The following is a 13,474-nucleotide window of genomic DNA, read 5'->3' as shown; positions in this document are numbered from 1 at the left end:
AGTGCCAGAAATCACGTCTGCGCATGCGCAGATACCAGAAATCGCTTCTGTGCATGGCCAGAAGCTGAGAATTGTTTTTGCGCAGGCACGATTTTCGGCATCTGGGCATGCGCAGACACGATTTCCGATGCCGCAGACATGCGCAGATGCAATTTCCGGTGTCATGCTGCGCTGGTCTGGCCCACAGATGATCTCCACGGGAGTGATCTGGCCCATGGCCGGTAAGCCATGCCAACCCCTGATCTAGTCCAATACTGTCTATTCCAAATGGCCAATGGTCAGGGGTGCTGGGAACTATACCCACAATGGGCCACAGATGCCCCTCTCTGATTTACACTTAGAGCTGGTCCACTCTTTGATGCAGTGAATTTAGTTCAGTATTTTGTCTACCTAACTGGCAGTAGCTTTCCAGGGTTTCAGGCAGGGGTCTTTCCCAGCTCTTCCTGCAGATGCCATGAACAGAACCCAGAATCCTGTGTGTTTAAATTATGCATTGTGCTACAGGCCTCCCATCAATACATGGTCATCTAATGGCAATGTATACAAAACAGGCAGTATAGGCCCCCACAAGGTTGGCTCAGTTTGTGCTGCTCCCTTTCTTCCAGGTCTCACATCTTCCAGCAAGCCAAACAATGATGACAGGCAATGCTGTACGCTACTTGCACAGTCGTAGCCAGCCTTGCTAGAAAGCAAATCCCATTGAACTACGTGGTATTTTCTTCTCTGACAAAACATTCTTGGGATTGCACAGCATGTTACATAATCTACTGAAATCACTGTACAATATCTCAAATGCACCCAAAGCCTACTTTGTAAAATGTAACGTTGACTGTCCTGATTGCTTGTAATTTCTATACATTGTGGGATTCAGATTAGAAACAAGATATTTTTCTAAGTGGGGAAGGTGTAGGTCGTTTTCTGGTCTAATGCCTTACTGCACAAAGTGTAATGGAGTGAAGAATTTGCCTTGAAAACTACCTTTTCATTTACTTTTTCAGTTTGCAGATTATTCAGTACTTTTCTTCAAAGGCAATACCTGTTTTTATCGGTGTTTTCTATAGCCAATTTATAATAAACACCCTGAAGAAACATTTACTAGAAATGTTTGTAACATAGCAGATGTGTGCACAGTATCTGGATGGATGGTTTTCTCTGAAGTGTTGAATTGTCAATTTAATTTTTCATCAAGGGGATTTAGCAATAGGAAATTTGTATATTATTCTTTTAGCTCTTCCTTTTCAGTACTTAGCAGCTGTTTGCCAGATGTAATCTATCTGCAATCACATTCTGCTTGATTTTTGAGAGAAGGAAAAAAAACCTGCAGACAGTAAAGAAAAAAGAAGAAATACTGTAGTAGTTTGATATGAGCTGCATCCTTCAGAACATCTGCATAAGTGTTATGGCTTGCTAGATGATATTTGAAGATAAATAACATACAGAAATTTGCATATGGATTAGCCACTTTTATAAGGTCCCTATATGAATTAAATTTTGGTAGATGAAGGCAAAACTAAACATAAGGTCATGGTATTGTTTTGATAGGCTTACCATACGTCAGGAAAATTCCTGGCATGTCCTGGTTTCCTGGTGCAAAAATGATGTTGGAGGGAATTCTGCCAAATGAGCAGAATGTCAGGAAAAACCCAGATGTATGCCAATGTGATAGAAAAAGCAGCAGAAACAGCTCAAAAAGCTCAACAATTTGGGTTTGTTCCCCCCCAAAACTTAACAGTTTTGTGGGTGTCCTGATCAAGGGATGTAATACAGTGGTACCTCTGGTTATGAACTTAATTCATTCTGGAGGTCCGTTCTTAAGCCGAAACCATTCTTAACATGAGGTGCGCTTTTGCTAATGGAGCCTCCCACTGCTGCCACGCCGCCAGCACGTGACTTCTGCTCTCATCCCAGGCAAAGGTCACAACTAGCGGCATCTACTTCCGGGTTAGAGGAGCAGGTTACCCAAAGCATTTGTAAGGGGGATTGTACGTAACACGAGGTTCCACTGTAGTACCACTCTGTTCTGCCTTTGTCAGACCACACTCGGAATACCGTGTCCAATCTGGGTACTACAATTTAAGAAGGATGTTGACAAGCTGGAATGTGTGCAGAGGAGGGCAACCAATATGATCAAGGGTCTGGTAACCAAGCCTTATGAGGTTGAGAGAGCTGGGTATGTTAAACCCAGAAAAGAGGAGACTGAGAGAAGATGTTATAGTCATCTTCAAATATCTCAAGGGTTGTCACATGGAAAATGGTCAAGTTTGTTTTCTCCTGCTTTAGAGGGTAGGACACGAACCAATGGATTCGAGTTACAAGAAAAGGAATTCTGACTAAACATAAGAAAGAACTTTCTGACAGTAAAAGCTGTTCAGCAGTGGAATGGTCTCCCTCAGGAGGTTGTGGACTCTCCTTCCTTGGAGGTTTTTAAGCAGAGGCTGGATGGCCACCTGTCATAGATGCTTTAGTTAAGATTCCTGCATTGCAGGGGGTTGGACTAGATGACCCTTGGTGTCCTTCCCGTTCTATAATTCTATGATTGTATGTTTTATATAGAATAATTCTGAAATGTGGCCTGCCTATTCAGATCAACCAGGCGCCTTCCCTGTGCTCTTTTCGGCATCTGCTTAAAACATTATTGTTTAGACAAACCTACCCAGATGCTGATAATGTTGAGGTTATTTTAATCTGTTCTAGTATTTTAACCTTTGTATGTTTTGAAAGTATGATTGTGATCCCCCCTTTATTTTACTGTTTTATCTTTTGCAAATGACTTTGCGGTTGTTGTTGTTTTCCTTTTCCAATCAAGCAGTATATAAATTTTATGAAATAAATAAATAAATGTTTTGTAAAGGGCTGCAGAAAAAAGCAACACAAATGAATATATTTTTGAAATGCTGTCTTCTCTTCAATGCCACTGCAGCAGCTGACATAACAGGCCTTTGACTTTCAAACAGACATACTGTTCTCAGGTGTTCCCCATAAAAATTGGGAGTACCATAAAACAAAGGCAACAAATACGGCTGATCTAAGGTTGTGTAGCTTCCTCAGTATGAATGATTTATTTACATAATCAGAGGTCCAGCTCTAGAAACAATTTATTCTTAAATGGCAAGCTGAGAGAAATGTGGTCTCCATGAAGTCGCTGGAGCACTGTGAGCATCAATAGATTCTATCTTCAGAAAGTTGCTCAGAAAGGAGACTTCTCCATCTCATGGAATGCACTTGAGAGAGATTAATCCTTTCAAATAAAACTCTGCCTTGAAACAATTTCCAGGAGAAATGAGAAATGCTAAAAGTTAATAAAACAAATGGGACATGATCAGATTGTCAATTCTCATTAATTAGTCAGTGGACCTGGTAGCATAGGTGGCTGAGAAACACATACATTTTCTTCTTTTCCTTGAAGCAAAACATGTTAGCTATTTAATCACATGGCAGAGTCCAATAAAACATCAAACAACTGTCACTGTGTAACATTAAGAGCTCTCTAATTTTGAGTCATGAGAAGTTCTAGGGCTTTGTTTACAAATTTCAAAGTAGAGCATAGTGGGGACAACTACACTTTCAGAAGCAGACAGCACACCAGCTAATCCTGGGCCAGATTCTCATAGATAGGTGTAGCAGGCAGCTCCAGAGTTGCACCCCAGTTTAGCTAACTCCAGTTGAACTTTCAGCTCTCCTTTTCAGTTCAAAGTCCAAAACTCCTTTCTCACAAACACTGCCCACACAGACCACAGCTCTGAGCCCCCCGCAACAGAATTGCCCTTGGGGGTAAACTACAAACATCCAGGAAAGGAATATTCACTATTTTTAATTGGTCAAAGGCCCTGGCTGTTCATTTGGAGTGATCCACTAACTGAATTTACAGCAATTTGCAGCGACTGTTCAGTTCCTTCCTCCCAAAGAAATGGATGGCAGTCATAACGAAAAATGAAGAACTAGGGGGTGCCATTCAAGTGGTGACCAAACTTCCTTCTTCATTGATATTGGTGACCTCGTGAATGACAGAAGTAGAAATGACCAGAAGCGTAGTGCGACCAGTCAACAGAAGCTATGGAACTGGCCATGTACACTAACCGGCAAAATGCCTGAAGAGGGGCAGAGAGAGAAAATGACTGTATAAGGAAGGCACTGCTGGGTAATAGATTATATCTCTGGGAAAAACACAAGTCCTTTTGTAGTAACTTAAAGACTAATAATTTATTATTTTATATGGAATTAATTTATTTCATTTCATACATTTCTATTCTACCTTTTCCTCCAAGGAGCTCAAGGTGTCATACAATTAGTGAATTCCCACAACAACCCTGCGAGGTAGGGTGAAGCTGAGAGGCTCAAGGTTGCCCAAGTGAGATTCATGTCTAAAGGCAGATTTGAACCCTTGTCTCCCAGGGTCAACCACTACACCACACTGGTTCCAAGATGGCATAAGAGTTGGCAGGGGGCAGAGTCCACTTCCTCTGATGCCTGATGTATTATCCTTGGTAATCTCTTAGTTCTGGTGATTAAAAAAATGACGACAGTTGTTTCCATTGATAGATAGTTCTTCACATGAGCAGTCTATCCAGGCGAGCAGTGTAAAAAGTGAGCAACCAACACATAGTTGCTCATTCCCTTTACACTTCTGATTTTTATAGCTCGTGGAAGAAAAATGCCCTGTGTGAACTGCTTGCCGACATATTACACAGCTATGGCAAGTAGACCAATCTTTTGCAGAAGCAGTGCCAATTTTCTGTCTCTGTGCACAGGCATATATTGCAAGCCTATGGAATTTACAGAGATGCCCTGCAGCAGCAATTCCCTGGTATACTAGGATAAACAACTGGTGGATCCACCTTCTAAGCCGCCTTTGATGCACTGAACAGGATATACAGCTATAGTCAGAACTGTGTGAAAACATTTATTTGTAAATGTTTCCCAACACAGTCAATTATTTACCATTTTAATAACGAGACAGCATCTTTGTCATTAGCCAAATGCTAATGCACTGAACAGGATATACAGCTATAGTCAGAACTGTGTGAAAACATTTATTTGTAAATGTTTCCCAACACAGTCAATTATTTACCATTTTAATAACGAGACAGCATCTTTGTCATTAGCCAAATGCCAAAGTGATGGCTTCACTTCCACATACTTTGGTATGTTTGCCTTAAGTAAAGCATTTCTGTTTTGATTAGGAGCCACTGGCACCCTCCCAGTTAAACTAGTCTCTGCCGCCTGAATATTGGTATTGGTTTTTTTTTGTTGCTTTTGTGAAACCTGGCCAAAACACATTTCCCCCTCCATTTGCCAACACAGCTTTGCAGTTGTTTTGCATATAGCTAGCTGCATAATTACAGACAAACAGTCTACATTTATAATCTTGCAGCAACCTGTGAGTCATAACAAGTAAAGTGATATATTATCTGCCAAGGAGCTTTTTGGTGCTTTGCAGTAATGTTGCTACGCTTGGGTTTTATTTAGATTTTGTAGACCGGAAATTTCCCTGAGAACCGCAAGAGATGATGGCAGAACAAAGTAGAAGTGACATAATCTCATAGTTTCTAATTGTAAGCATGTGATGATAAACCATTCCCACTAAAGCTATGATGCGGCAGGACAGTATACACAGAAAATGTATGGGAAGAAAGGAATTGACTCATACGGTTGCAAAATTTCTGATGGTAATGAAAGTTAACCTACATAAATAACAATGCCCAACAAAATATTAAGTGACTAATACATTTATATACAAGGAGCCCTGCTGCATCAGATCAAGGGACTATCTAGGTCAGCATTCTGTTCCCCCAGTGGCCAAGCATTTGTTGTCATGGGCCAGGAATTGGGTTTACCTCTGAGCAGCAGCCTGAAGGAGCAGAAGGCAAAGTGACTTCACCAGCTGCTGGTCAGCCTTCTTGTTCCTGATGTGAACCAGCTAGCTTCAGCTTTCTTCAGCAGGGTTTCCAGCCTCAGTCAGTTCAGACCTTGCTGTTTCTTGCTTCTCATTGTGGCGTTCATACGGAGCCCCCGGTCGTCTCACAGACTATTGACCCGTACACCACTAATCTGCTGCCACCACCCAGGTGGTAAAATCACTTCAGTCTCAGTCAGCTCAGAAGAGTGTATTTTATTTCAGACTTAAAACAAAATTATTACAGCATTCCAAACAGTGTTCCTCTTTACTTTCTTAGTCTTTTGTTCCTCTCTCTATCTCTGCTACCTCCCCCACACTCAAGGACCAACTGCCCTAACTGTCTCTCTATTACCAACTGCCTTTCCCAACCAGCCAACCCACTCAAACCAACCAACTACCCACCCACAACTCCCAACGAACTTACTCTCAGAACTTCTCCCAGAACTCCTTTATAGACCCACTGGCTCCACCCCCCTGGGTCCTTTCTGTGCAACCTATTTAACTATTTCCCCTCCAGCACTCTCTCATATATGGTAACGTCACACTCATGACCTTGGACTCTTGGCTTTCTTGACCCCCGGACAGTCTGACTACATGAACTGAGATACTCCTGACCTTAGGACTAGACTGAACCTTTCATAGGGACTTGGCCTCCAGGCAAGTACCCCCCTGAGACTTGGCTGGCTGGCTGGCTGGCTGGCTGGCCTCTCCCACCACTGAGCTCTGCCATGGCTGGTCAGTACAAGACGACAACATATGTCTATGGAAAACCTACAAGCAGGACACACTCTCCTGCCCATGTGCCCCAGCAACTAGTAACCAGCAAGATGTTGCCTCTGTTAAAGAAGTCATATAGACTACTGGTCCATCGCAGGACCAGTAATCATTGATACCCTCTATTAATTTGTCCGATCTCATTGAAAAGCCATTAAAGTTGGTGGCCATCTCTATATCAAGAAGTTAAGTTTTTTTGTTTTGTTTTTTAGACTCTGGGCTTACTAGTCTTAGCTGATGATGTGTAGAATTTCATTTACTTCAAAATATGATAAGGCAGCCCTGCTGTGCTTGGGGCCCCTCCTGTTCATTTCGTTGAGTGCCTCCCCCTGCATATTTCTGCCCCAATGGCACCACTGACATAATGTGAATTCCTGTCAGGGTTCAGACCTCAAACTTGCCATCTCCAAAGTACTCAGCTAGCAGCAATGTGAGGCTACTTGGAAGGAGGGGGAAATGCATGGATGCATCTGCTTGGCTAAGGGCCTGGCTGAGAGCCAGGAAAGGGTGGGGCCTCCAAATCCTATATAACCTTTTGGTCCGGCCCATTTCATGGCTGAAGCAACAGCTCTCATTCAAGCTGCATCCATTCTGACCTTGAGAAATGGAAAATTCCATCATTTACATAGCCTACAACCGTCCCGATATTCCTGGGACATCCCAGAATTATGGAAACCATCCTGGTTTTTTATTGTATCCTGGAATCTCCCATTTCTCCCCTTCAGTACCACTGCCACCAAGCTTGGGGGGGGGGGAGGTTGCAGCCAGCACTGGTGCTTGCGGTGGTGCCACACTGTCACGCAAGTCAGCTGACTTCAGCTGACTGAAAGAGGAGTGTTCCAATTTTTTTCAGTGGAATGTTGGAGGGTATGAGTCTAACTATGTCCTTTTGCCTGATCTGAACCCCCCACCATTCAAATCCATTGGGTGGCCTTGGGTTCTAGTGTTACAGCAGAGGAAGAAAAATGCATCCCTATCTACTTTCTCCACACTGTGCATCTTTATCATGTCTTCTCCCCCTACTCACTTTTCCCCACGTTAAAAAGTCTTTCCCTTATTTGAGACATAACTATTCTTATCTTGGCATACTTACATGTACTTCCATGACACTCATATGCTTGCTTTTTTCATTCTTATTTCCCAAAATTCTGAACCATGCATGTCCCACTGTGGTGCGGGAGCTTTCATTCAGTGTTATTTTAGAAATGGCAAACACTAATGCTCATGTATCAGACAATAAATTTGCTTTTTAAATAGTTGTGATTTTTTAAATAGTTTTTTGTTAACTTGTTGTTTTGCAGCTTTTCTTCTTTAGCCCCATATTTTATTTTTATATCATCAACATGAATTAGCAGAACCATATGCCAAGCTTTCAGAAACAAATTGAGCTCTTCTCAAGGTTTCCTTTTGTTTTCCAGTATTATTCTTATGCATGACTTTTAGAAGCTTTTCTTTAACAGCCTTCTTTATGTCACTCTCCTTTGCCTCCTCTATATACATAGAGGAGTGTTAATTCCATTGTTTTTTCTTTAATAACTTTTATTCCCACAGCCATTGTTGAGACATCCTTGCATCCAGAGAGCTGAGATGCTACTGATATTTCTAGAAGTATTACAAAGAGACTATTTATACTACCAAATGCTCATCATTAAACAAACAGATGTACACAACATGGCAAGCTGTCTTCTGTAGTTTGGCTTCCCTGAAGTCAGCAATGAGCTTCCCTTGAATTCAAAGATGCAGAATCAACCATTACGCATTGTAAGTTAAAAAAAATAAAAGAAGCATGTCTTTCTCTCCCATAAGGTGGCAGCATATTTGCTAGGTCTCACTTTGAATCTGAAAGGGGGAAAAAAAGCTAAATAAAAGAGCCTTGCTGCATTTTATCCAGTATCAAGGAAAAGTAATTTGTAAAGAACAGTAGGCGGCCGAGGTACTTCTAGGTCTCCTAGTGTATGAGTCAGGAAGATGAAGTAACATTCGGTTATTTAATATTCTAGGACATTATGGAAGTAATTTCTTTGTAAACAATGAAGGGTCAGCAAAATTTGGAAATATAACCATAGGTTAATATATGTAGGAGGGATGATAGTTAGAAGAAGTAGAAGTAGAAGTAGAAGAAATACACAATATTTGGGGTTAGTTATCAACATTCATGTTCTGTCATTTACCATTATTAACTATCTCAGTGTTTTCTATCAGGGGAGTTTGGCAAAAGAATTGTTTGTCTCTCCATAGAGGGAATGAGAATATTAATGTTTAAACTGATATAATAAAGCACATTTCTCAGGAGTATGCCTTGTCAGTTTCAGTAAATGTGCTTAGGTGGACCACAGCTCTGTACACTGTGCCCAAAGGAAATGCTAAATAACCAGTTGCTAAAAGATAAGATGTGATGTTATATGGGTTTCATGTAGAATTCTTGAAATTATTTACTCAAGCCTTTGCAGTAGGGTAGAAATGAAAACAAGAACGTGTCTTATTCAGATGCAAAAATTGATCAGTGCTCTTGGGAACTCAACAAATTCTCCAACTAGGTCTTTTGGAAGAAGTTGTTGACACAACAAACCCTCCTTCCCTCACAAAGACAAACAAACCCCATTGCAGACAACCACAGACAACCGACCATACCCTGGGCCCCCAACCTCTTAGTACCACGGAAATGTAACAAGCGAATAGAAATAGAACCTATCTAGTTGATGCTGACACAAAACCCCACACATACACTGCAAAAAATATAAATTTCACCACCACTCCTCCTCTCTCCCTCTCTTCTTCGTGACCTTATACTGTACACTAATGCCTCATAACAAATGTAACTGATTTGTAAAAAAGCTATACAACTTCTAGAAAGAGACAAGGCATGTACTTTGTAAACCAAGAAAATACTTAATAAAAAAAAAAAGCAAAAATTAAGCACAGTTCATTACTAAGCAAAAAAAAAAAAAGGGGGGGGGGGAGGAAATTGGACCACAATCAAACAGCCTCTTTGCATATATTTGTGGAAGAGATCACAGACGCAGAAAAAAAGAAGACACACTTGTTCTCATAGTATCAAATGCCCGCAAATTAAGAGGTATGTCAGAATCTTTTCTTCCTGAAAGCATCAGCAGGTAGTGTTATGTGCTTAAGCCAAATCATTTCCCCCTAGAATACAGGTTTTCTTCTATATGCTTCTTAAAGGAGCACAAGACGTCATTTACTCAGTTGGGTCCCTCCCTGCAATGCATTTATTTGAAATCCCACTCCTTCTAAAATGCACTGCAAGAGCATCTTGACAAGCATCTTTGAGCCTCGGATCACAAAAGTTCAGTGGAGTAATAGGAATGCACAGCAATTTGGGGGGTTTTTTGCTTTCAGTCCTAAATGTGGTAGGTTTATGGGCGGTAGGTTTGAAGGAGTTTACTTTTCACGTTGCTGCTTTGCGAAGACACAGTGATCCTCCATGGGGAGGCCACAGACACTGGTGGAGGAAGAGGAGTGCGGGGGAGCGCATCACCCCTGGCAGCGCGACCCCCAGGGTGCCATCGCTGCTGCTCCCCCACCCATACTGGGCGCCCCGCCCCCGGGACGCGCGCCAGCCCTGCCCCTGCCTGCTCTCCGCCCCCGGTGCTGGAGCATGAAGCTCCGCGTTGGCCACAGACCCATAACAGTATATATTTTTAAAGGAGGTTCCCTCACTCCTGTGGGATTCTGTCATATATTAAACAATAGCAGTTGCACGATTCTTTCTCTTTGACAGCTTGACTCAAAACCTGCAACTGAGAGCTAAAAGAGTGGTGAGAGACGGGACTCCTTAACCCATAGCCCTCCTCACATTTGCCTTCCTAGAAGTGTCCCCACTTTCAAGCTGGTTTTCCAGTCACTGAAGAAAATATTTGGGCCTTTCTCCAGAGAAGAGTCGTTCCTCAGAGGTAGAGCATCTCCACGTAGGGCTGGGAATATCCCATTTGAAACTCTGAAGAACAGCAGCCATTTAGTATAGACATAATTATTTTTTATTAAATTTATCTTGCTGCAGGCAAAATCAACCAATGACCCTGCCTGTCATTTCCCCACTCTTAATCACAACCTTCAAGGTTTTTAAAAATTTAAACAAATGACTTGTGAGGGGGGAAATGGCGCAACTGAACACCCTGTGTAGTTTTGAGCCTTGGTGTAATAGAAGCCAGCAGAAAATACTATAAATCAAAACTCTTTTGCTGTAGATAGTGGAGTGCCAGGCAGAAGATGTTTCTCCCTGATGACTGTGGAAGAATACAAGTTGATAATTATAGGTTTTCTTGTTTCTAATTGACTGATGCTATCTTTTCCTACTAGAGAACCATTGGACTAGTTAGAAGATAAGCTCTTGCTTCACAGTAAAGCCTAAAGGAACTACCTTGCAGTGGTGATTAATGTCCTTTTCTAGCTTCATCAGTCAAAGTGCTGTACTGTACTTTTTCCGAAAAAACCAAAACACAACACTGTGGGTTGTGTGGATTTATTTCCTACTTTAAATTAAACCCTCTGGGGTTTCCAGATATTTCTGAGCATGTCCTTAAGAACTGAGGGAGAGGAAGTTATAAAATATGAACGGAAAAAGGTATGTTCTACTGCAGCAAGTTGTGAAGCATTACCAGTAATTAAATGCAAGACAGAAATCAAGACAACGCTGCTGATACATAGTCCAGAGTCGGTAATTGCATGTCATGGGCAGAGATTTCAAATAGCTCGTTTGCACAGGAAGCCTATTTTCCCATTCATTTTCTTCATATGCTAAAAGAATGAATAGTTTGTCTTCTTACTGAATTTATTGAGATCATTTTTTATTAAGCACTGACATATGCTTCATAAATAGCAGTCTTAGCATAAATAAATTAATAAAAAGTTGACTATTTTTCTTCCGTTGAATTTGCAAAAGTTATAGTTGTTTTGTATGTTTGTTTATTAAGCAGCCCATAAATTATGGATGATTGATTAGATTATTAAATTCAAACTGTGAAAAGAGCATATATTTTTACTACCAATTCATATGGTATGCAACACATCAAATAGTCAGAGGTATATTGTTGTAATTTTTAAAAGTGTAAGCTCACCATTATCTGCTAAGCACGTCCCAAACCATGGTGTATCATATTTTACAAATGTGGTAAAAGGATATTGAAGAAGACACACTGTATTGCTAGCAGACATGCTCTCTTTTGTTCTCTTTTGGAATGCCATGCTACCACTACTCCTCCCATCTTCCTTATCCCCCTTCCTCCCTCTTTCTTCTCCTTATGCCATATATAGTTGCACCTTACAAAGTTTCATAGGCAATGTAGACAAGTTCCTGCTCCCAAGGGTGGGGGGAGGAGGGGATGGGACAAACAAGGCTTGGGAAAAGAGAATATGGGCAAATGCCACTACATTAAGTCATGGGGAGTGAGATTTAAGAGCATATTTCAGTAGCTACATGGAACAAGTGGCTTTTGAGGAGGGATTTGAAGGACAGGAGAGAGGTGGCACCATATACATATTCTGACAGGGAGTTTCTTGAGTAGAAGATAGCAAGGAAGCAGAATATCTTCAGTTGATGGTTGATGGTTTCAGACCTGGGAAAACAGACCCCACCTACTTCAAAGACACATCCAGACACACCAATGAAGCTTGGATGTGCAATGTTATGTGCCTGTACATGAGAATTCACATTCTATTAGCTGTGCCCATGGACAGAATTGGCTTGCTGTATTGGGACATCTCTAAGTTAGTCTTCTCATGGAATAGACATGAAATTATAATTTTTTATCCAAACAAAAAAGTAAATAGGATTCTAAAATAATGGAAGGCCTTGAGGAGAGAACAAATGTATTGATTTACTGAGAAAAGCCAGGCAAATTCTGTACTTGTGAGAAGGGCATTGGAACACGATTTAAAATAGCATACACAAAATGTGTAGGGAGGGTTCTGGACAAAGGCCAAATGGAGGGGGCTGCTAGCCCCCCCAGCCTTTCTTATGGGTCAGGGGACCTTGCTGAATAGCATGGGTGAAGTACTGAGAGGGAAGGGGAGATCCCTCCAAACTGGGGAAAAGCACATTCCATGAGTAGGAGCTCTGGTCATGGAATGCCTCTGACTGATTTTCAGGGATTTCCTGAAACTCTTTCAGCCCTCTTTGCCACCTGGTTCTCCAGAGGGTTTGCTTCAGGTATTGGAATATAATCTATTTTGCATCTTTCTTTATTCTCCTTGAAAACGGCAGTCAAGCAGAGCCAAACTTTAGACAGAGAATTTTGTGAAAAATATTCACACCAAATTTAATCCCATTAACTCCATGCTCAACAGGGATAATGCTTTCTATGCACTTTAATTTCCATGTATTTTGCACCTTTCTTGGCCCCGTTGAAAATGGATGGCTGGAATATGCATGCCAACCATCATTTTGGTCTCTTACTCTCCCAAGAGAGATCTCACACTATTGTGGTCTGGGTGCTCCTCAGCAAAGTGAGGTGACTGCCTCAGGGAGCTGATGATGGGGAGCAGCAGCAACAGCCCCCTATCAGTCCTTCCTAATCCTGCTGGCCATCCTGCTGGATATTATGTAGCTTGCCATGGCCCCTCTAAACTAGCCAGCTGGTTCGGGTGCAGTAGAGGACATTTTCTTGTCACCAATGTTGAAGTAAGATTAAACAGCCAATTCTGTCAGCTTCTGCATCTTGCCCACTTTGAGCAGCAAAGTGTAACATGCAGCTTTAACATGGCATCTCGCATCCATGGTGTGAACTGGATAACAATATTTCTTAGGCTCCTTGGCATGTGGGGCTGTTACAGCATTCTGGGCAT

The 13,474-nt window shown here is 41.7% G+C and overlaps 1 long non-coding RNA gene across 1 annotated transcript; it reads right to left on the bottom strand.

The window, feature by feature from the left end:
* Positions 1 to 3,322: 3,322 nt before the first annotated feature.
* LOC310681786 lies at positions 3,323 to 6,046 on the bottom strand. The gene is made up of 2 exons (XR_014513619.1): positions 5,835 to 6,046; positions 3,323 to 4,088 (listed from the first exon to the last, which is right to left on the bottom strand). It is a non-coding gene; the product is annotated as an uncharacterized lncRNA (long non-coding RNA).
* Between the last annotated feature and the right edge of the window lie 7,428 nt (positions 6,047 to 13,474).

The sequence above is a fragment of the Podarcis tiliguerta genome, assembly GCF_965153285.1.
Source record: "Podarcis tiliguerta genome assembly, chromosome: 7".
Lineage (NCBI taxonomy): Eukaryota > Metazoa > Chordata > Lepidosauria > Squamata > Lacertidae > Podarcis > Podarcis tiliguerta.
Note: the sequence above shows the minus strand (reverse complement) of the source record. Positions and strands in the feature narration are given on the sequence as shown.